The following is a 21,120-nucleotide window of genomic DNA, read 5'->3' on the forward strand; positions in this document are numbered from 1 at the left end:
ATTCATTTAATCCCACAATGAAGACTGAGTGAGCTATTATTTCGAAAGGCAAGCTAGATCCAGCATGTAAATACATGCTGTATCAACATGTTGTATCAACATGCCAGACATGACACAACCAGTAACTCACCCCACCCAGCCAAGTGGGTTTTTGCTAATATTTTATTTGGTCTCCATGTTTGGCTGGGAGACAAGCAACGCTCTTTTGATGTGTTGTTTCTATGAACAGTACTAAAAATATTCTCTGTGAGAGGGTGGCACTGCTGTGTCCTGCTCACTTGATTTCTGTGCACCTTCCTTCTGCATAGGTTCTAGTGGGAGTTGTCACTGTGAGAATAAGGACCGAGGGCTTCCTGAGTTGCCACAGTGATTGGGACTGCCAGCCCACCAAATGCAGCTGGGAGCTCCTTACAGTTCCTGCCACATTTTGGAAGCAGCGAGGAGAGCCTGTGGGTGGTCTCACTGAAGGAGTCCTGGTGGCAGTAGCTTGTTCCCACCTGTATGTGGGCTCTTTGCAGGTTCCTCATCACTGCTGTCCTTGGAGAGCCCACAGGCACTCAGGCATCTTTCCAGGTACGGAGTTTTAATTTTTGTCGCTTTAGTTTTTAAGGAACATTTTTGACATTGTCAAAGTTGAAGCAACTGGAGCTTTCTTTGATCCAGGAGTGAAGTTGACTCAGTTCTGCTTTGCTGGTTTTATTTAAAGACCATGACTACTGCTTCTGAAACATTACTCATGAATGCTGTTATTGCATTATCTGCTTTTCCATCTGTTAGGTGCCATGGCCCCAGCAGCACAAATACCATAACAGTAGCAGCTGTCAAAGGTCTATTTAGGCATCTTCAAAAAGTAGTAAAACCTGATAGCACTAAAGATAAGCCAAGTTTTGTAACAATAAAGTTTTCTTTGGGTCTGATTTTAGAAATGTTACTACTTATAGCACCTCATTTTACTTTTGATAGAAGGGAGGTTGTACTCACCTATTATTTTAAGTACAATTATTTGCTTATTCCCGGTTTAAACAATGTTGTGTTACTGTTTATAACCTACATACAAATATATAACCCTCTGTTATATCTGCCCTCAGCATTCTGTTTGGTTGCTCCCCAGCTCTGGGCATTCACATAGGACAAAAAGGTACCACTTGGGCCAAACCCATGTCTCATCCTCTGGGTAACCCCCATGACTTCATGACAAATCAACAGTCTAATTATAAGCATAGCCTGTGAAGCAGGAGATGCCCTGAACCAAGTCCTGTGTATCACTTAAAAGTGTAAAATTACAATTCTGTAGTGAATAGTGCATTTAAATATGAATGATAATTGGAAAAAAAATGAAATGAAACCTTGTTTATATTAATTGAGTAGATCTGAAGACTCCTTGAAGACAGGTGTCCCATTAATAAGCATTGCCTAATGGACTGCAGCTCCTTCAGAAGCCTCACAGCCTTGACTGGGCACAAGGAAACAACCAAAGGGTTCTGCAAGGCTGTGGCTCCACGATGCTGCACACAAACAAGCTGTGTGTCTGCAGGAGGCCCAGGCACCCTGTCCCTGGTCCTGGCTGCTCTTACACCCCTGCCCCCATGGGCTCAGCACCTGCTGGTCCTTCAGCCAACCTGGAAAATTACAGGAGAGCCCAGCTCTTCCAGTCACAGCCCAGCAGGTACAGGGGTGATGATGTAATGGCCACCAGCTGCTCTTGGGGTTAGGTCTGCCCCACGAGTAGTCACAGAGGTGAGTGGTGCCCTGTGTCAGCTGCACATTCCCTGAGAGCTGAAAGACACAGTGGCAGCACCAGCAGCTTTCTGGCATTTCATGGGCATCTCCCTGCTCACGACTATGGATGTCTAAACAGTGCATTGGAGAAATGCATGTTTTTAGGGCTAAAACCAGGGATGGGAGGTGGTTGTGCTGGCACCCAGGCTCTTCCTGGTGATAACAACTGCAGCCTGCAATCTGTCAGGTAAGGTGTACTTTTGGTGTGTCTGGTTTTTTCCCTGACAGTGCAGCCTTGGTGCTGCCATGGGGCAGCTGGCAGGAGCCACTCTGGGAGGTGGCACAGCACGTTCCCTGCAAGGTACATGGCACTCCTGGTCCCCTCCTCCCTGTCACCTAGAGCCTGCCAGGACAGCTCAGCACCTCAGTGGCATCATTGTGTAGTGCCTGCTGGCCATGTGCCACCCCAAGGGCTCCCTCATCACCCTGGGGACCTTGCATGCAGAACTGATCCTGCCCAGCCCTTGGAAGCCCCTCACCAGGGACTGGGCAGGGGTGTCACAGGGTGGTTTAGGGAGAGGGCAGGCAGAGGAGTGTAAAGATGGGGTTGTTGATAAGGCTCCAACCACCAAACCGGTCTGGAACTGTGTGATTTGGCACAGTGCAGGGAGCTGTAGCTAACAACACAAAAGATGAATAATTGCAGGTCATGGCATTCATTCTCTGAACTTAAAAAGGATTAAGCTCGCTCTTGGTGAGGGCAGGCAGCTGCAGGTTCGGACTGCCTTTGTCCCCCCAGCCATGGTTAACATGGCACTGACGCCAGGCACCTGGCTGGCGAGCAGGCACCTCTCCTCCTCCAGCTGTGCCCTTCACCTGGAGCAGGGCTGCTGCAGGGCCTGGCTGTGCCCCTCCTGCCCTGGGTGTTGGAGGGGATTGTGCACGGTATGAATGCCAGGGGTTCTTCTCCTGCTCCTCAGTTCTCCACCCGAATCAGTGGAGGCGATGTAAGCCGTGACAGGGGTAAGTCACAGCCACTGCATGTGCCTGTCTCAAAGAGGTGGAAATGAAAGGGGCAGGAAGGACAAACATCTGCTCCAAACAGGCACATCCAGCCCGGTGCTCTGCTCTGCTGCTGCCTTGAGTCATATCCTAGGCTACAGAGACAGAGCTTTAGAGGGGTTCATGGGCTAATGGACCTGCCTAAATTGAGTTTAGTTCTGTATTTAAAAATAATGGATATGTTTAATTAAAGTGAAATAGCTAATGACTGGGAGCAGGGAGGTTTTTATAATGTTGGAGGGAAAGTAAAAATAAAAGGGCTGGTTTCCAGTTAGAAAACTGTAACCTATATAAAACTATATCTTATCAGGTTTGTCTTATCTAATTTTACATTGTCTCTCAGTGCTTGAGAAGTACCACATGTACCTTCAAGTGAATGTGTCCTTGGAAAAGGAACAGTAGCTACTGTAAGTCCCTGCAGAGGGCTTGGAGTGAAGTCCCGAGGATACTGGTAGTTAGTGTAAAAATGTTGACTTTGGACTGCTGCTGTCTGTTTTGAGCTAAGAGTCTCTGTGAGTTTTGCCATCAATCTGCAGGTACGATGCTTTGGTACAGTTAATGTGGCACTTCAAAGCCTGAATCCTGTGAGCAGGAGGCTGAAGCTAAAGCAGGAGAAAATGAATCCACCAGTGTTTGCTAAATGGTCCTTTCCTCTGATTGCTGATGGTCGTTTAGTCCCTTCCTTGTTGGAGTCTAAATGTCTACCAGCATTGCTGACCCAGGAAAATTAATTATTTTCTTTTGTCTTCCATTTTTTTTCCCATTTCACTGAGCAACCCTTTGAGAACCCCCTTAATGTCTTTGTGTCTGCTTTTAATGTGTCTTTTCTGCAAAGCCTGCAGAGGTGCACCCCCCCCAGCTAATTCTCTACGGCAACAAGGGATGGTGCACAGACCTTCAGCACTGTCAGTCATGGGGAAGAGGTGAAGTCTGGGATGGTGAGCAAGGCTTAAATTGCTAGGCCTGGGGGAGAAAATGATGCCTAGTGGAGCAGCAGTTTCAAGTCAAGGGTGAAAGGAATGCATGACAGCAGACTTGGAGGAGGCTGGTGCTTATCTGCCACTTGTTTTTTCTACACATGGGAGAAGTGGGGGATGCATCAAGCAACAGCATCTGTACACAGGCTATCAAAGTGCATTTGACACTGCACAAAACTCATAAGAAAGCTTATTTAAGATGCTCTGTGATGCACACAAGCCTTGAACTAGCTATGAGTTTCGTCTTGAGTGTTCCTCAAGAGAGGAACCTTCTGTATGAGATTATGGCCACAGCTTCCAAGCACTGCTGCTGTTGCAGACTTTTTTGGCTTCCCATGGGGAAAGTTGACTGCAGCTGCATTTCAGTTTACAAAGAAAATAAAGCAAAAGGGAAAGAAAACACCCAAACAAACAAACAAACAAAAAACCCAGAGAAAGAAGCAGGTGCAAAAAACAAAGGGCTATCACAAAAATAAATCATTGAAACATACTGGGTCACAAACCGGATATAAACCATTGGTGTTGGGGTGTTGCAAGTAGAGAAAAAAATACAAGTTTTGTTCTGACATCTGTTAATAGGATGATTGCACCAGCAGCATGGGAGCCTGACAGTGGCAGGTCACATCCAGGACACTGGGCTGACTGCTCTGGACACACTGGGGGCCATCCAGCAGACAGCAACAAACCTGGCAGCTGTAGAAAGTATGACCACTGAGGAAAGTGTGAAATAATCGAGCTGGGCACTAGACCTTTCTCATTAGAGAGGATAAGCACCATTACTGAGTGTTTCAAAAAGAGATGAGTGTGCCTGTTGGAGCCTCAGGAGTGGTTAGGTGCATCTTAAACAGAACAATCTTAGGTTTCATCCAGTACTGTGTTCTGGGGTCTTCCTGTGCTATTGCAGATGCTGAATTTGGGCTACAAAATTTTCACCCTTCTTGTTTTGCAGGATGAAGGGGGAGGAGGGCAGGCTGGCAGCCACAGCACAAGACCTCACAACCTCTGCTCCCAGACCCTACTTCTGGTTCCACCACTGCTCCTGAGCAATGTTATCTGCAGGTAATAATCTTACAACCCCTGGACTTCTTGAAAGGGTTAACAGATAAACTCTTCCCTGAAATGGGCTGAGGTCTCTGTGTGAGCGGAACTAAAGATCTGCAAAGTAATATTGTGTTGCTGTTGAGGCGGCAGGAGGGATAAACTATCCTGGCTCATATATAAATATTTGTACTTGTAAACAGGGGCAGGGGTAACTGAAGAAAAATGTGGAAGACTCATGTTGTTACTGTTGTTTTTTGAAGTTTGCTGTCCTGCAATGAAATACCTTTTAAATAATTCTATGGCAACCACAGCATAACAAACCCCACATCGCCTTCTACTCAGTTACTTTGACCAGCAATAAATGCAGGTTGGTCACGGAATCTTGATGGCTGCTGGTGTTTTAGCCAAAGCACAAGTCTGCAGGAGCTGAGTCCTGCTTCTTTCTTTGCCCAGTTTAAGAAAATAAAAATAAAATAAAATAAAATAAGTTATATACCAGGGAGTTACAGCAGGGGAGAATCAGAAATAACCTGTTCTATTACTAAAAGATAGCTCTGAGCATCCGAGTACCAGGCCACTCAGTAATTAAAAATCATCTTAGAACCACAACTGTGGGCAAGCTGTGCCCTACACACTCCCATTTCAGATAAAACAGTTAGAGAAAACAGCTTAAAACTGATACTGAAACCAGCACACATACAGTCAATAACCATAGGGTATATCAGGCACATTAGGGTACATTAGGAAATAAGAGGTTTGCCTGTGTTTATTTGCATTTTTTTTTGGCATAAAGAAATAACATAGTTCACGAGCCTCTCCTCTTTAGGGCTGAGCATGCTGCTGGTGCAAGGCTGAGATGGGAGATCAGCAGAGGTTCATGACTGCCAGTAGAAAATTCTGTGGAAAAAGCAAAGGCAGAGTTGTTAAGAGTCATCTTCTCAGAACCAGGACTGGGAATGGTGAACCCTGCTCTTTTACCAGCTCCTTGTCGGTGGGGGAGATGGAGTGCAATTCAATGAATCTACACAGAACATCCTGGAAGGAGAGGGTACTAGGGCAAGAAACCCCTCCTGCACATCCGGAGAATGTGGCTGCTGGGTAGTGTCTTGGCAGTGCAGAGCTGTCTTCTTGCTGCTCTCCAGGCTCATGGGTGAGGTGGGTCTGGTTTTGCCAGCCAAGGGGAATGCAGCTGCTCTTGGAGATTAAAAAAGGCAGAAGATGACTAGGACCTATGGACCACCACCACCTCTGAGGCAGAACTGTTCCTGGCAGTATATTCCCAAGCATTACTAGATTTAATTATAAATGTCCCTCTCACTGTGATGTTCTCTGCTTCCTCCAGGAGGTTTGGTTCATTAGGTCCATTAATGCAATTAAGGATTCAACACAGCAGGCCACTTGAAAAACAGCAGTCCAAAGGGCACCTCACTGTCAGCTGATGTGGCTTCTTTCTTACTCCACCAGAAAAGCTGCAGGAAAAAAAAAAAAAGAATGTCTGAGTGTGTCCTTTCCCGGAGAAACTTCCATTTGCCATGAAAAAGCAAGGGTGTTCATGTGGTGCTGCAGTCTGATGGCAAAGCAGAGCTTACAAGGCTCTGTGCAGCACCTGGGCTGGGTGGCAGAGCATCCTAGGGTGCAACCACTGTTGTGTCTCCCAGCCCTTGCATCCTGGGAAGACCATCCATGCAGGACGAGCTAGGAAGGTCTCTTATCTGGAAGCAGAACATGAATAGTTGGAGGAATTGCTGATCACATAAAGGGGGTTAGCATGGCCTTGTGTTCCCTAAAATGTGCAACACGCACAGCTGTCTGCTGGAGATGGTGGATGATATCTATCATGAGCCACATCCTACCATGGCTGCTCTTGGAGAGCAGAGGGCCTGGCAGTGAATCAGCAGTCAAGTTTCAGTCCCCCTTATGCATCACTTTTCTTTTTTCGCACCTGGAATGGAGCTGGTCAGGGTGTGGGGCAGTTCTGGCACCACTTCAACCAAGCCAGAATGGAGTTATTTTTTGCGGTGTGCATTTGGAAGAGGCCGATTCTCCACGTTGTCCTGCTAGTAATCTGCTGAATCAGAGGACAGTCAATGCAATGAGAGGCAAATCACTTGCCAGGGAAAGACTGATGGCATATGCTAAAGCTGTTATGAGAATCTGGCCTGGCTTTGGACAACTAGTTTTTGTTTGATAATGTGGGAGATGATCAAGATCCACTTTTGGATTTCAGTACGGAATAATCTAAGACAGCAACTCTTGATGTCAGTGGGAAATGAGCCTATTTATGCTAGACAGAATTTGGGCATGGCAGACCAGAACAGCCATATGTTGCACGGTATTATGCCACCCTCCCATGTACATTTCTAGTTAGTTCCTTACAATTCAATATGCTCAAAGTAGAAGCAGGCTGGGCTGTGTTTTGGGAACTTGTGCAAGCAGAAAATCCTGTTAGGAGAATAAAGCTGCCTAACCCATGGACTGCTTGTTGCATGCTCAGCACCATCAATCACTGCTGTACCACGGCAGCTGGGGAAGGTGTGAGGGTGCCAGAAGCGTTTTGGCAAAGAGCGATGCCGTCAGGGCTCATGGCCACAGCTCAGCGTGCTGCAGCCACAGCCCCTGGGTGAGCACCTTGCCCCGCCATGGATGAATGTTTTTGTGGGAGATGTGGCTGAAGTGAATGTAAAGCTCTGCCAAGCCACCGCATTTTACAGCTTGGTGTGTTAAGCTAGAGCTTGGCAGGTTTCCTCTTGTGTTGATATGCAGGGCACTCAGCTAGGGCAGCTGTTTGGCTTCCAGGATATTCCCCAGTGTCTGGAATGGCTCCAAGGGCCACAGCTACATCCAGCTGCTGTTCAGCCCACAGTGTGTGCAGGGAATGCACTTTTCAGAAGGCTGTACTTACTCTTTCATTAGATGAATACTTAGGAATCTTCCAGTGGTTCGAGTATTTTTCTCATCCGAACTTTATTAAATTGCACAAATTCTTCCTGAGATTGTTTGTCCCATCACATTTGCAGTCTATTGAGACTACTGTCAGTCACCACATTCCAGCTTATAAACCTGGCCAAACAACTACTCCTTGCACTCTATATGCACAGTATTACATGGGTTGTCATCCCCTGCCAAAGGCTGTGAACAAGTCAGAGCTGAGGAGAAACAGAAAAAGCCCTTAATTTAACCAAAAAACAAACAAACCAAAGAAAGAAAGAAGAATCAGATCAAGTTTCTACTGCAAAGGCTTGGGCTATAACTAAAATGCAGGTATTGGAACTTTCTAGACAATAAAGACGCCTACAAAGACTTCTTTTATTAAATCTTTAAAAAGCTAAATTGTACAATAACACACTCCCCCAGTCAATTAAGAGGATGTTTATTTTTCTATTTCATTTAGTTAAAAGCCTGCGGTGGAGACTAATTCCTACAGCTGTGTGCATTGTCATCAGCCATGCTCTGCACAGGAGCCAAACATTACAGCCTTCTGACAACTTTTCGGACGGCTGCATCTTGTGTTGCCATGGAAATGGACCTGAGCTCACTGAAAGCTGGCTAATGGGATCTAAAATCATCACTCCTTATATTGAAAAATTGCTGGGGTGACCTTAGGTGGTAGTAGTAGTAATACTAATAATGTCTAAGTTTGTGGAACATTGGCCTCTGTTGGTTTTATTCTGTAGAAGTGTTATGTTCATGATTGTATTTAAATTACCTGGTCAAATACAACCCTTCTGTTTGCATTGCACTGACTGACCACAGTGCTGCAGCAGTCAGATGCTGTTCAGACCCAGCAACAGGGAGAGCATCGCTAAGAGAAAGGAATTGAGGAGGAGGATTGTTTGTTTTAACTAACCAGGCATATGGACACAACTGACCTCTTCTTTTATCATGTCTGCCCTGTTGCACAACCATTTTCCATTAGTCCAGAAGTGTTTGCTTGATCCACTGCCATTACAATATATGATAAAGTTCAATATTACTATGTCCCACATTAACGTCCTTCCACTTTGCTGGGTTCAGCAATCTTCAGCTTTGCCCTAGTTTCACGGTGTTCTTAATTGTACTGAAAACGTTTGCCTCTAGCATCATAGCAACATCTTGCTAATCAAACAATACCAGCAAGGAAAATTTTGCAAAGCAGATAAATTTGACCATGAGAATTTATACTGTAAAAAAAAATTAAAGCTTTTAGAGACAAAATGTGCCTGTAGTCACAGGATGAAATGCAGGGCTACAGATAAAGAAAGTAAGAGTTGGAAGCTATCTTCTCAGCCTATGGTTTTGTGGAAAAACCTTCTACACTTACCAAGAGTCCTGCAAAAACAAAGTGCTTATATGCCAGTCTTAATCTTGAGATATTTTAATAGGTTACTTTCCAGTTATTTACCTTTATTGAATTAGCAGAAGAGTAATTTTTTACTTTCACATTAGCTCTAGAAAAACAGCATTGTCCACCAGCAACTAGCATAGTTTTTTTATTACTGTAGCATATCAAGATATGATGTTGAAATGCTTTTTAAATCTGAATCATATCAATATATTACAGCAAGTTGAGGTATACACTTTTAATTCCTGGAAAAATCTGGCTCCCTTAGATCTGCAAACATCACACATTGAAATACTGCTGAAATTAACAGTGTGTATGTACTCTCCACCTTAATTTGTAATCTCATGGCATGCTTATTTTTATTTACTGATCAGCCGATTTGTGGGTAGATTCATGGCATTTCAGGCTATTTGCTTTCACCATGTGTTGAGCTTGGATGGAGCTTTCACTCCAACAATCATGTCCTTCGCCAATCCTCCGTCAAATTAAAGAGAAAATTCTCAATGTATTTCAATCCATCTCCCAAACCTGACTTGCCTCCTTATGGTGCCTAACAGCACTACCCAGTAGTATTTCCAAGCCTATGCAGAGCTTTCCTGCTGTATCTGTTTAAAAGATGCCTGAACTCAGTCCATTACAGTCAGAAGAGCTCTGTGGCAGAGATGGGGTTTGCACATTTAGAGGGAAGGCTGGTAATGAAGGAAGCTAACACTTCTGCAGTAAAAGTCATTAGGCATGCAGCCAAATTCAGATTTTATAATCTTCCTCGAGGCCATGCTTGTGAGACTCAGGGTTGTTTTAATTATATTGTTTCTTTCAAGTGGATTTTATAGGAAGAGGATTGCACTGTTTTCCTTCAGTGACTACTTTTTTTCAGAGGCTCAGAGGCCAAGTAAAAGATCTCTGGTGGTTAATTAATTTCTGCAGAACCTTCTCACACCCATTATTGTATGGGGTTCATATTTTAGAGTCAGGATTGTGACAGGGAGAGCTGAACTGGTGCAGGCTGCCACTTGCAGAAGAGGAAGTTCTCTGAGCCACTCTCCAATCAGCACAGTCACTTCAACTACTGTTTACAGCCACTGCCAAACTAGCACATGGCCTCTTGATGCTCAGGAGGCACCGAGTGCCTATCCACTGAGGAATGCATAGGGCAAGGGTGATCTCCAGAAGAGACAATCAGTACAGACTTCTAGGAAGGGTATTTCACAAAATTTGTCTTTCTTTCAGCATGATCTGAAAACTGCATCCCCTTTTCACCACATTAGCTCCCAGTTACAATTTGGATGAAGTCAGGGGCAGATCCCCCACTGACTTCAATGCAGCAAAGTCTTGGCATTTAGAGGAAAATCAATATGAAGAATAATGATGCAATATAAACACTTCTGTTATAAATGCATAATGTAAATAACAGTCTTTTATAGCATTTATTTAAATCCCCAGGCACTGGTGGAAAATAGGTCTCCAAATAACCTAAACAGTTTGGCACATTACACTCTCAGCCTTTACAAATATTGGTAGTGTTTCAAAGAATGCATTTTTAAGTGAGCAATAAAAAGCAATTAGGCATGTAATTGTTGTTTTAGAGATTTAATCCAATTCCCACTGCAGTCAGTGGGAGTCTCTAATCACTTCAATGGGGACTGAGTTTGAGACCTTACACATTTGAAGGCAGGGAGGGAAAAAGAAGGAAATAGGCAAACCTGAACAAAACAAGAATTGGGAATTTCATAAGCCTACATAAAATGCACAAAACATTTAAGATAGAAGACATCTTTCTGCTGGGCAGAAAGCATCTACTAACCACAACTGAACAAGATTCCCCCCCTCCCCTCCATACAATGCCCATCCTATCACTTGACAACCATATAATTAAATTATAGGATAGTAAACTTTTCTGAACATTTCAAAGAAGGTAACTCAGTTTCTCTCTGTCAGATGTCACACCACCTAATTATAATTAATTGCATTTCTGTATTTGTCAACTAGCACAAATGTTGTTAAGACAATATATAAACCCGAAATGGGCTAAGCACTACAGAACTTACGTTTGACGTATATTTAGGATAGACATGAATGCTCAACACAGGCAGATGGAAAGCTTCAACATATTCTATATTATTACTTCCATTGAAATGAAAACTCTATTTAGTTTTTAAGATGGAAATTGGGAAGATAGATTATTCAGAACATTTACAATTACTTGCGAGAATCATGGATATCATCAATATCTACTCTGCAGAGATCTGAATTCAGGTTTATAAGTATTTTGTCTTCCCCTTGGCTGATGTACAAATCTATTATAACTATGAAGTTACACAACTCAAAACCAAGTTTTCTGTATGAATCTTTAAACTTTTGTCAGTATTATATCTGATGGGAAAAAATACTATGCTTGTTACAAGATGTTAGCTCAATTTTATTGCATTTTTCCCTAGGTATCACAGGATCTCATTTACAGCATTTTGTTTCCTGCAGTACTGAGACTGCAGCCAAATATTTTGCCATTATTGAGTCAGGATTAGATTCATTGGCTTGGCTGAAATCTAAATGGAGTAAACAGAAGATGGATGTAAATGGGCTAGTCAGAGTTCTGGTGGAGTGAACACCCCCTTGCTTTTGGTGCAGGAACAGAGGCAATGGCCATTAACACGACCAGCCTGGTGTGAATGGAAGCTCTACCTCCACAACTTAAAGGTGAGACTCTAAAACCAAATATGGCAAATCACATTATCTTAAAACTTGCTCTTAATCTAGGAAGAAATGGTATGAAGTTACACAATACATTTTCCTAATATGAACGACGACTAGTAAGAAGACATGATGCAACTGACTTCAGTGACATGGCAAAATAAGTTTCCAAGGATTTATAGCAACCTAAGTATTACTTCTGGTGATTTATAAAGCTGCACATAGATCTTCCTCTAGACAGCCAGAGGAACCAAACACAGAAGATAGCTGCAATGAAGTATTACTGTTTGTTTGACCTCGTTCATCACAAGAACAGGCCCTTTAGGTCAAATGTGTTCGCACCAAGGCCAGCTCTGCCCTCCCTACAGTTACTTGCCAACTGCAATAGGGCCTTGGAGAATTAACATTTTAACTATTGGACTTTAAAAAAATCTATTCTAATCTTTCTACAACAATGCAAATACCCTCCATTTTCAAGGAAAAGTACTATCTACCACCATTAAAAAAAAAAAAAAAAAAAAAGCAATATCAAGGACAGACTACGAAGGATATGAGCAGATCGCAGTATCCCAGAAAAACCCCAGAGAAGCTGTGCTTTGAATTTGCTGACTGACCACTGGATGCCACTATTATTCCACTGAAATAAAGTGTAGTGTTGTCTTCTTCTGACTGGCTTACTATCCTGAAGAGGGGAGTTCAAATAGCGGTGGTATGTGCAATTTTTTGTAGAAAATTAGCAATTAGATTTGAAATTATTAATGCCCTTTAATGTGTTTAGAAATTTCATTTGTTCCCCTGCTCAGAACCACTTCCCTGCAGGAATCACAGCACCAGTCTCTCCCTTTGAAGGGTCTGGCAGGCTACCTCCATGTTTTGACTAAAGAGAAGCAATTCCAAATCCACACTCTCATCATGCAGGATATTTAGGCATTATTCAGGAAAAGAGGAAGACATGAATCACCTAACATTAGCCTCCAAAAATTCAGAGAACTGAACTGGGGAGATGGTCATCGTACCATGGTCCCCAGCTGGCAGAGGCTACAGGGATGCTCAGAGCCTCTGACAGTAATAAGCTCAGTTTTGGATGTTAGAGAGACATTAAGATCAGAAGACAACAATGTTAAAAAATTGTGAAATTTTCTCTACATGAGTGGGTCTGGGTTATCTTGCTTTTAAAATCTTTTTACTGTTTTTAACATTATAAACTGTATATATGTATATATGAAGTCAGACCAGTTCTGCCTCTGTCTGCAGAATCACAGGACATGGATTACTGTATTTCTCACCATCCTCAGGTTTGTGTGTGCAGCTCTTTAAGATATGTGATCTCTGGAAGCCCACAGGGAAACCCTGCGGCTCTCAGGACATGCAGCAGTGCTGAGGCATTCCCATGAATGCTCTGCAGCCTTCCCTCCTGAAAGGGCTTTTCTTTTACCCGAGAGAAACACAGGGTGTAGCACTGCCCCAAAGCCTCCACACACTTGCATCCCATGACACGGGATCCGTGTACTATCTCATGCTGATGTTTTCCATTATTAAATTCCCACTTGGAGCTGGCACTGAGCCCTGCTCTATTAAAAAGTGTGAGCAACGATGCCACTTGTGAGCCCCTCTGCTCCCAGCATTTCCTCAGCTGTTTTCCCATGCAAGTTCTCCACACATCAACACCATTCATCCCTCACTGTCTGTGCCATGCAGCCATATTGTGAATTTTTCTCATTTACAGGAGACAACTCTGTCAGGAAGGAATAGACATTCTCCTCTTAACTGCTCTACTTGATATTCCAGAGGCAGTCACCTCCAGCAAGAGGTGAAGACAACAACCGCAGGTAGTAATGTCTTAAATCCTCTGCTCTAAAACTTAGCACTAAATCAGGGAATTATGTTACATGTTGGCACCTCACTGTACCACTTAAAAGAAGTTTTTCCCTTTCCTACAGATAGTGTAAGAGGGAAATATAGTTGGTTTTTTTCCTTATGAAACACATTCCTTCTCTTGGCAATTTCACACACACACACAAAAAATACTGGACGTTTGAAATTAAAATCAAGATTGCTTTATTCTAGCTGAGGAATCCCTAACCTCGTTTTTCAACTGCCTTTCAAAATCCAGCAAGTGTACTTTAGTCACCAGGGAAAGGTAACTGTCAGCTATGTGGGTATGGAGCCAGAAATAACAAGCTAATTTATGACTGAACCTAAAACAAATCACCATGATTTTTTCTTTTGCAGTTTTCAGCAGTTCAAATGATTTTAATATGACAACAAACATTTCCCACCATGCTTTGTGATAATTTTTATTTGAAAAAATGCCCCTTTTATTTGTTGTGATTTCCTTTTATGCTCCAATGTAGATGTTTAAAAAGATTTCTTTGGCTTCATTTCAAAAGGACACTATTTAACTTTTTGTAAATCCAATTGAACGATGCAGAATACCAGTTTTCATTCAAAAGGAATCTGATATAATAATAATAATAATAATAATCTAAGTGTTCCAGAGCACATCACAGCCTGGACAATGACTGCAGAGGTGCATAAGAGAGTTGTTACCATGCCCACAGCATACAAGATTAGATATTGTTTCTGCAGAAATAACCTAAGCTTATGGAGTGGAATGTTCAGGTATCTTCTGGAATGTAATTTCTGATAACAATTTAAAAAAAAAAATACTTCACTTAAGGACATTTTTAAACATCCATTTGTTGGCCTCAATCTGTTTTTTTAAGCAGTTCACTTTATTTCTTCAAATAACAGAAAACCTTTCTTAAAATATTACCCTAGAGACCAGTAAGAACAAGTTACTCATCGTTGTCTTTCCAGTTCTGGACAGAGAGTTATTGTACCAGTGTATTTGTTGTGTTTAAACTGTGTGTGCTGGTGAATGAGAATTTTCTTTGTGCAGGCTTCAGATTAAGAACTAAGGAGAAAACAACTCACATTACCAAGACTTCCTTATTATTTTTAAACATTGAGATTTAAAAATATTTTCTTTGGTTTTGGTTTGGCCTTTGCATTTCTGTTGCAGGCACAGTGTGCAAGAGGCAGGGCACCTGTCTGCAGAGACAGCATGTCTGGGTACAGACATCTGAGAGATACTGCTCCCTTCCATACCATCGTTCTTTAAATTTATTTTGAACCATAAGTATTTGATTATATTTTTAAGATATTAACTTGAACATTGCATTTTTGCTAAATAGTTAAAGAGTTTCCTTTAAGATGGTAATCTGTCTTGAAATTTCCTTTTTTTTTCCAAGTGCAGGTGATGGCACTTGTGCACATGAAGTTGTACATAGGTACTTGAGCATCAGCACTCGCCAGACTGAAGAGTGATAGGCAATCACACGCATAATTTTTTCCTAATTCTTTTGCTGAGCTCATCCTAAAGGAAAAAAGAAAGGATTTTGATTTAAGTATCTTTAACTCACCCTAGCTCAGACTATACTCCAGAGGAGTGACATGAAGCACCTCTCTTGGGAGAGGCATTGTTCAAAACTAGCTGCAGCTGAGAATGCTTAAAAACTGGAGTATCAGCTGTGTTCTGTGTGGACAACTGCATTTTAATGGTTCTGCAAGCTAATCAGAGATCAGCTTAAGAGAGACAGGATTGAAATGATTACGTTATGTTGCTTTTCTAACAGTATTGCTTTGTGGGCATCAGAATGAAAGGACTGTGCTGTAGTCAAATACGATTTTAGAAATTTTATTTTCCTAAATATTGCACTGTATGGTTGATAGTAGGACTGGGTGAAAGCTTTTAATTTGTCTTCTTTTTACAGTCAGTAAATTATGCTACAGTAAATTTTCTCATGGAAGGAGAAGATTTGTATTTGCATGCAGTGTCTTGGTAGCTCTAAGGCCTGTGCTGCTTCATAGGACTGAAGAATGAATGGTAAACTCAGCTGAGAGTGGGGGCATATTTCTATTGAAATGTAATGTTCTAATAATCTGAAATTTGAGCTAAGCAAATAAATTACAGCCCTTGGTTATGGAATGGATTTCCCTAAAGATACACTTAATACTTTGGTGCCTCAGTTGCCACATGTTTAAAATTAACACCACTCCTGCTCCCTTTTCTCTGATAACCCTTCAGAGTTTGGAGTTCAGTGTTTATTTTGGGGTGCTGAACAACAACACAACTTTGTTTATTTGCTGACAGTAAAAAGTCTTGTATTCATGACTGGTGAGAGATCAGATAAACCACACACTGTTTCTGCAGACACCAAACTAACATATTTCATTCATTACTTTCCCCTGAAATGCTATTTTGCTGCTTTTCACAAGCTGTGGGAGCTTCTCTTCATTTCCCTGGTGCTACCTTTGGCTCTTCCTTGTTTACAAACACACTACAACAATTTCAAACACTTTTGAATACCTTAGTGTTTGGTAATGGCATTTGTACAACTATTTCAGCAGCTGCTCTAATGAAGGAGAGCAGTTAGATGCACAAGATTCAGTGACATTTAGCCCTGCCTATAGTGATATTTCACAAGTGTGAGATGCTGAATAAATTTTTGTGAAGCTTCTTCAGATGGGGATTGAAGCAAACATGCAAAATGTTGCACATGTTCTCCAAAGATGATGTATGTGTAGTACAGGACAGGGTGGGAAGGAGAACAGCTGTTTCATGGCATGAGTTGCTATAGCTACTAACATCAAAATTTGTCATGAAGTATCTACATCGCTGAAACTCTTCAACACAGTTGAACTAAATGGCATTGTCTGTGCTGCTCCTTACCTCATGGAAGAGGTCCCTTGAACTACTAATAGTCTGAATGATTTCAGAAGGGAACCTGAGTTTCTGCAGGCATTGTAGCCATTCGATGTTTTATGTTCCTCCAAAGCTCTTTGGGGTAAATTCAGTGAAAGCTTACCTGGTGCCTGCCTCCCAGAATGGAAGGATAGACTGAGTGCCTATGGTACCCATATCATGTGTGGGGATAGCTAAATGAGGTAAATATCTGCTCCCATCTTTAATCAGAAATAAGGTTGCAGAGAGAGAAACATGTGGTTGTAGCTCCCTGAAAGGGATTAGTATCTAATGCCTCACTGACACTAAAATTGGGGAGTCCCATTCTTCTCTCTGTTTTTTCTTTCCCCCCTCTTCTATCCTAGATTGTTTTGTACTTGCTCTAGCGTATTTGGAACACCCTGTGAGCCAATTCACTTGCTAAGCTGCTGGAACTCTATCCCAACCAAAAAAATTAAAATAAATAGAATTAATGAGCTGAACTGACTCAGACAAGAGTACAATGAAAACCAGGGCCTGTGCAAAAGCATAACTGTGTAGACAATTTTGGGGAGGAGCAGCGAAATAGAGGCAGTCCATGTGTTAGTTGACATCTTGTCACTCATTCTGAGGCAATCTTGTTCTAAAGTTTTGGCTGTGCTTCCTTTTCTGTGGATTCAGCATCCTTTTTGTGTTGCACCAGCTTGGATCCCTGAAGCTTAGTTTGCTTTCCGTGGCTTTGGCTCGGCACAAAGACTTGTTACTCTGACAGGTAAGAACACCATTTCATCTGTGGATATTTTTGTGATCCTTGGTGTCCTTGGTCAAACCCCTAGGGACAGATAGACATCTTTTTCTCTGCTTTTTTAAACCTAACAGGGATTACCCTGAAATCTCACTGTCCAAGTGCAAGAGCAGAGGAAACTTTCAGCCAGAAGTTGAATGTCTTTTAAATAAGTGACTCTCATGTAGTGGGACACTAGGGGAGAGGAGGGACTGGATCACACAGGTGGGTTTAAGAATGTAAAGTGCTGTAACCTGCTGTAGGTATCTGCATCTTTAGAGCCTCCAATGGACTCCAGAGACATCTATTAAGATCACTGCATGACTGGAGCTTCTAATGTGTGAGCTGGAACTGAGAGCAGACCTTAAAGCGCCTACTAGTGCAGAGCACAACCCACAGACTGGCTTATGAGGTTATTTTTATGCATCTCCACAAAGGGACATGAAAGCCCTATGAGCTGGGCTTTGTCGAGACGCAGTTCTTACACCAAGAGACAATAAAGGAGTCACAGGCTGCCACTGGCCTATTGCATAACAGGATCAGACATTTTAATGAGCTTCTGCTAGTCCACGGTTCGTCAGCCCTGCTGATTCGTAATGAAGCAGGACACTGCTATAGAAACCACTCCAGCAAACAGTGGTTTTGAATGTACTTAAGAAGATGAGTCTGAATTGAAATGCAAACAAACTGTAGATCAGTCCATCTCTTTCTGAATTGTAGGAGCTTGTTATCCTACAATGTCACAGTTCAATGCAGCTTGAATTTAAGTTTTTAGAGGTATTTTGTATATTTCATTTCATAAAGCATTTTCCTCTGGTTCTTTAATATTTTTCCCATTATAATTCTTAATCCTGATTTTTAGCAAATCATGACAAAAAAGAAATGATAAATACATCTTCAAAATTTTTCTAATAATTTATTCTGTAAAGTATGTTTATAAAAGAAATTGAGCTAAAATTAATTTTTAGGATAACAGTCTATATGAGAGTGGAACAGCTATGAAATAACACAAGATGTTTGGTCATTTTAAAACTGAATTATAAAGCAAAATAAAAGGAGTCTCCAGATAATTCAGTTGATTAGATTCAAGCAAGCCCAAGTAAAGAAGGAAAAAACTGTTTAAGGAGTTACTCTTGAAATTTGAGTTACTGTCAAAGACCTGACATCCACAGGATATTTATGACATTACTCAAGAGAGTATAGAAAATAGTTGATGTTATCCTTTACTGTATCCCTTAGGATCCCAAACTTCCAAAGACACCACCTCTTCTCAATATCAAAATCCTCCTTACGTCACCCTGCTATGAATCACTTTAGAAAGCTGTGTTTTACTCCTCACTGTAGTTTACAAAGACTATGTTATACCAAACTGGTACATTATCAGTGAAGGACTGTGTTGGGCTACAGTTTTTCATATGGTAAAATTTCCTCTGATACTTTTGCCTGAATTCATCCCACAAAGACTTTTCCTTTCCTGGCCATCCTTTTAAAAAAACATAAACCAAACCCGATCCATGATGCACAGCAGAGTGCTTGGGGAGTTCTCCTTTGAATAGCATCAACTTCAGGAACAGCTGCTAAGATCAAATGGACAAAGGGAATTCGGCACCACCCACCCCTGTATTATGTTTTAAAGCTCCAAGAGCTTAATCCTTCCTGTGAACAAGGTCTGTTGTCCCACTTGCTATTACCGCTAACATATTCTGTGCAAGTCTGCTTCCTCCTCGGAGTGCACCTGTGGCAAAGCTGCAGTATAAAGGTCCAAAGTCTCTGCATTAACCCGAGTGATAAAACGAAAGTTTTCTTCTGTACTGCGAGTAATTATTTCCTATGACCTAAATAACACTAAAAAGATTTAGTTATTAAAAATGTTTATTAGTGCTTTTGCAAAGGTACTAAAAGCCAAAACAATAAGCAGTATTTCTGGAAGCTGACAGAATGTCCTTCTGACACAGCAAGAAATAGTCAGTTTACTTGCCCCATATTCTTTTTCAGCTGCCTGGAGAGGTAGTTATGGTCGGCTCATAAATGAGAGAAATAGCTCTATTTCCAATATGTATGATAGGAGTGTATTTTGCCCCGGAAGTCAAATTTTGTTGACTTTTGAAAAGCTGATTTTGACCTTACTCAGCATTTTTCCATTCTGGAGTCGACCTTTGAAAACCAGAAATGCTGAACGAAAGAGAATCTGGAAGCAGGGCAAGCAGTGTGTGAGAAATGTAGGGAGGTTTATCACAGCTGTGTTTGCAGCAGGACAACCTACAAGGCTAATTTTCTTCTGCAGTTCCCTCCCTTGTTGCACACAGGGCGTTGCTATGTCTACTTGAAAATGCTAATGTACTTCTTGTGTCCTATGTTACCACTTTCATATACTGAAAATAGTCAGAAAATAAGCAAAATTTTCCAACTTGGATGGAAAACTGAATTTAAGAAAGAGTATATAACTATAATATATTAAAACCAAATATTTTATATCCTAATTGCTGCTATTTCTCTGTGGTGGTGTCTTTCCAGTCATAATAGTCATTTTGTCTATTGCATTCTAAGCCTCTTTTCTATCAGTAATTTTTATTTTTTTTAAATTCTTGATCTGGACTATAACACCCCAGCTTTTGAAGAAAAAATGGCAAGAATAATCATCAATCTCTTCCTGTCACCGAAAGCCAGGAAATAAAGTCTCCTAATAAATTTACCAGGTTAGAAAGCTGACATTGGTTTATTAGCAGTGCTGGATGCATGTGGATTTCTCCTCAAAGCATTCATGAAGAACAACCTAACAGGCCAGGTTATATCCGTGGAACTAATGCATATTCATAACATGTCCTGAATACATATGTAGATGCTGATTATTTCCGTGAACTTATTTGAATATGAGGTCTTTCGAGGGTCTTTGGTGGTTGTTTGTGTACATCCCATGCCTCAAAATTTCCCTTTTATGGTCCCAGATTTCCTGATGAATCTCCTTTCCTTGAGATCACTTTGTTTAATGCTTGTGATTACTTGCACTGAATCCTCCAACAAAGTAGTCTCCTCAAAGCTAAATGTAAAGAGAATATTGGACCTGTTCTGGTGATCTCATCTTAATTTTAAAAATACCACAACAGATTATGGTTGATAATATCGAAAATTATTGTTTATTATCCTGGAAATACATTAGGATGAAAAATTCAAATTTTTAAAGGCAACACATCACATATTTAGTGGTGTGACGTTGGAACATTTAATTGATGTTCTCTGGGCCAGACTGGGTATCTTGGTGCTCCTCCACCATCACTCCCAGCCACAGTGAAGACTGTCAGGTCTTGCACAGGGAGGCATTTTTGTGGCACGGGACTGGGAGAAGAACCCATTGGGAGCAGCTGTGGAGAAGAACTTGAGGGCTCTCGTGGATAAAAAGCTGGACAGGAGCCAACTCAGAATAGCCAACCCTGTCCCGGGGCTGACACCAGGAAAACCTCAGAAACTGTCTTCCAAGGAACCATGGCCAACAGGTCCAGAGAGGGGATTCTCCCTCTCTGCTCCCGAGAGCCCACCCGGATCACTGCACCCAGCTCTGGGGTCCTCAGCTCAAGAACCGTGCTGTCCTGTGAGAGCGAGTCCAGAGGGGACCACGGAGATGCTCAGCGAGCTGGAGCATCTCTGCACCTCAGGCTGAGAGAGTTGGGGTTGTTGAGCCTGGAGATGGCTCGGGGAAGACCTCATCACACCTTCCCTTACTGAAGGGAGCTCGTAAAAGAGAGTGACTTTTACACAGGCAGACAGTGACGGCACAAGGGGCCCAGGTTCGAACTGCCACAGG

This window comes from Corvus brachyrhynchos, unplaced genomic scaffold (genome assembly GCF_000691975.1).
Source record: "Corvus brachyrhynchos isolate BGI_N302 unplaced genomic scaffold, ASM69197v1 scaffold101, whole genome shotgun sequence".
Lineage (NCBI taxonomy): Eukaryota > Metazoa > Chordata > Aves > Passeriformes > Corvidae > Corvus > Corvus brachyrhynchos.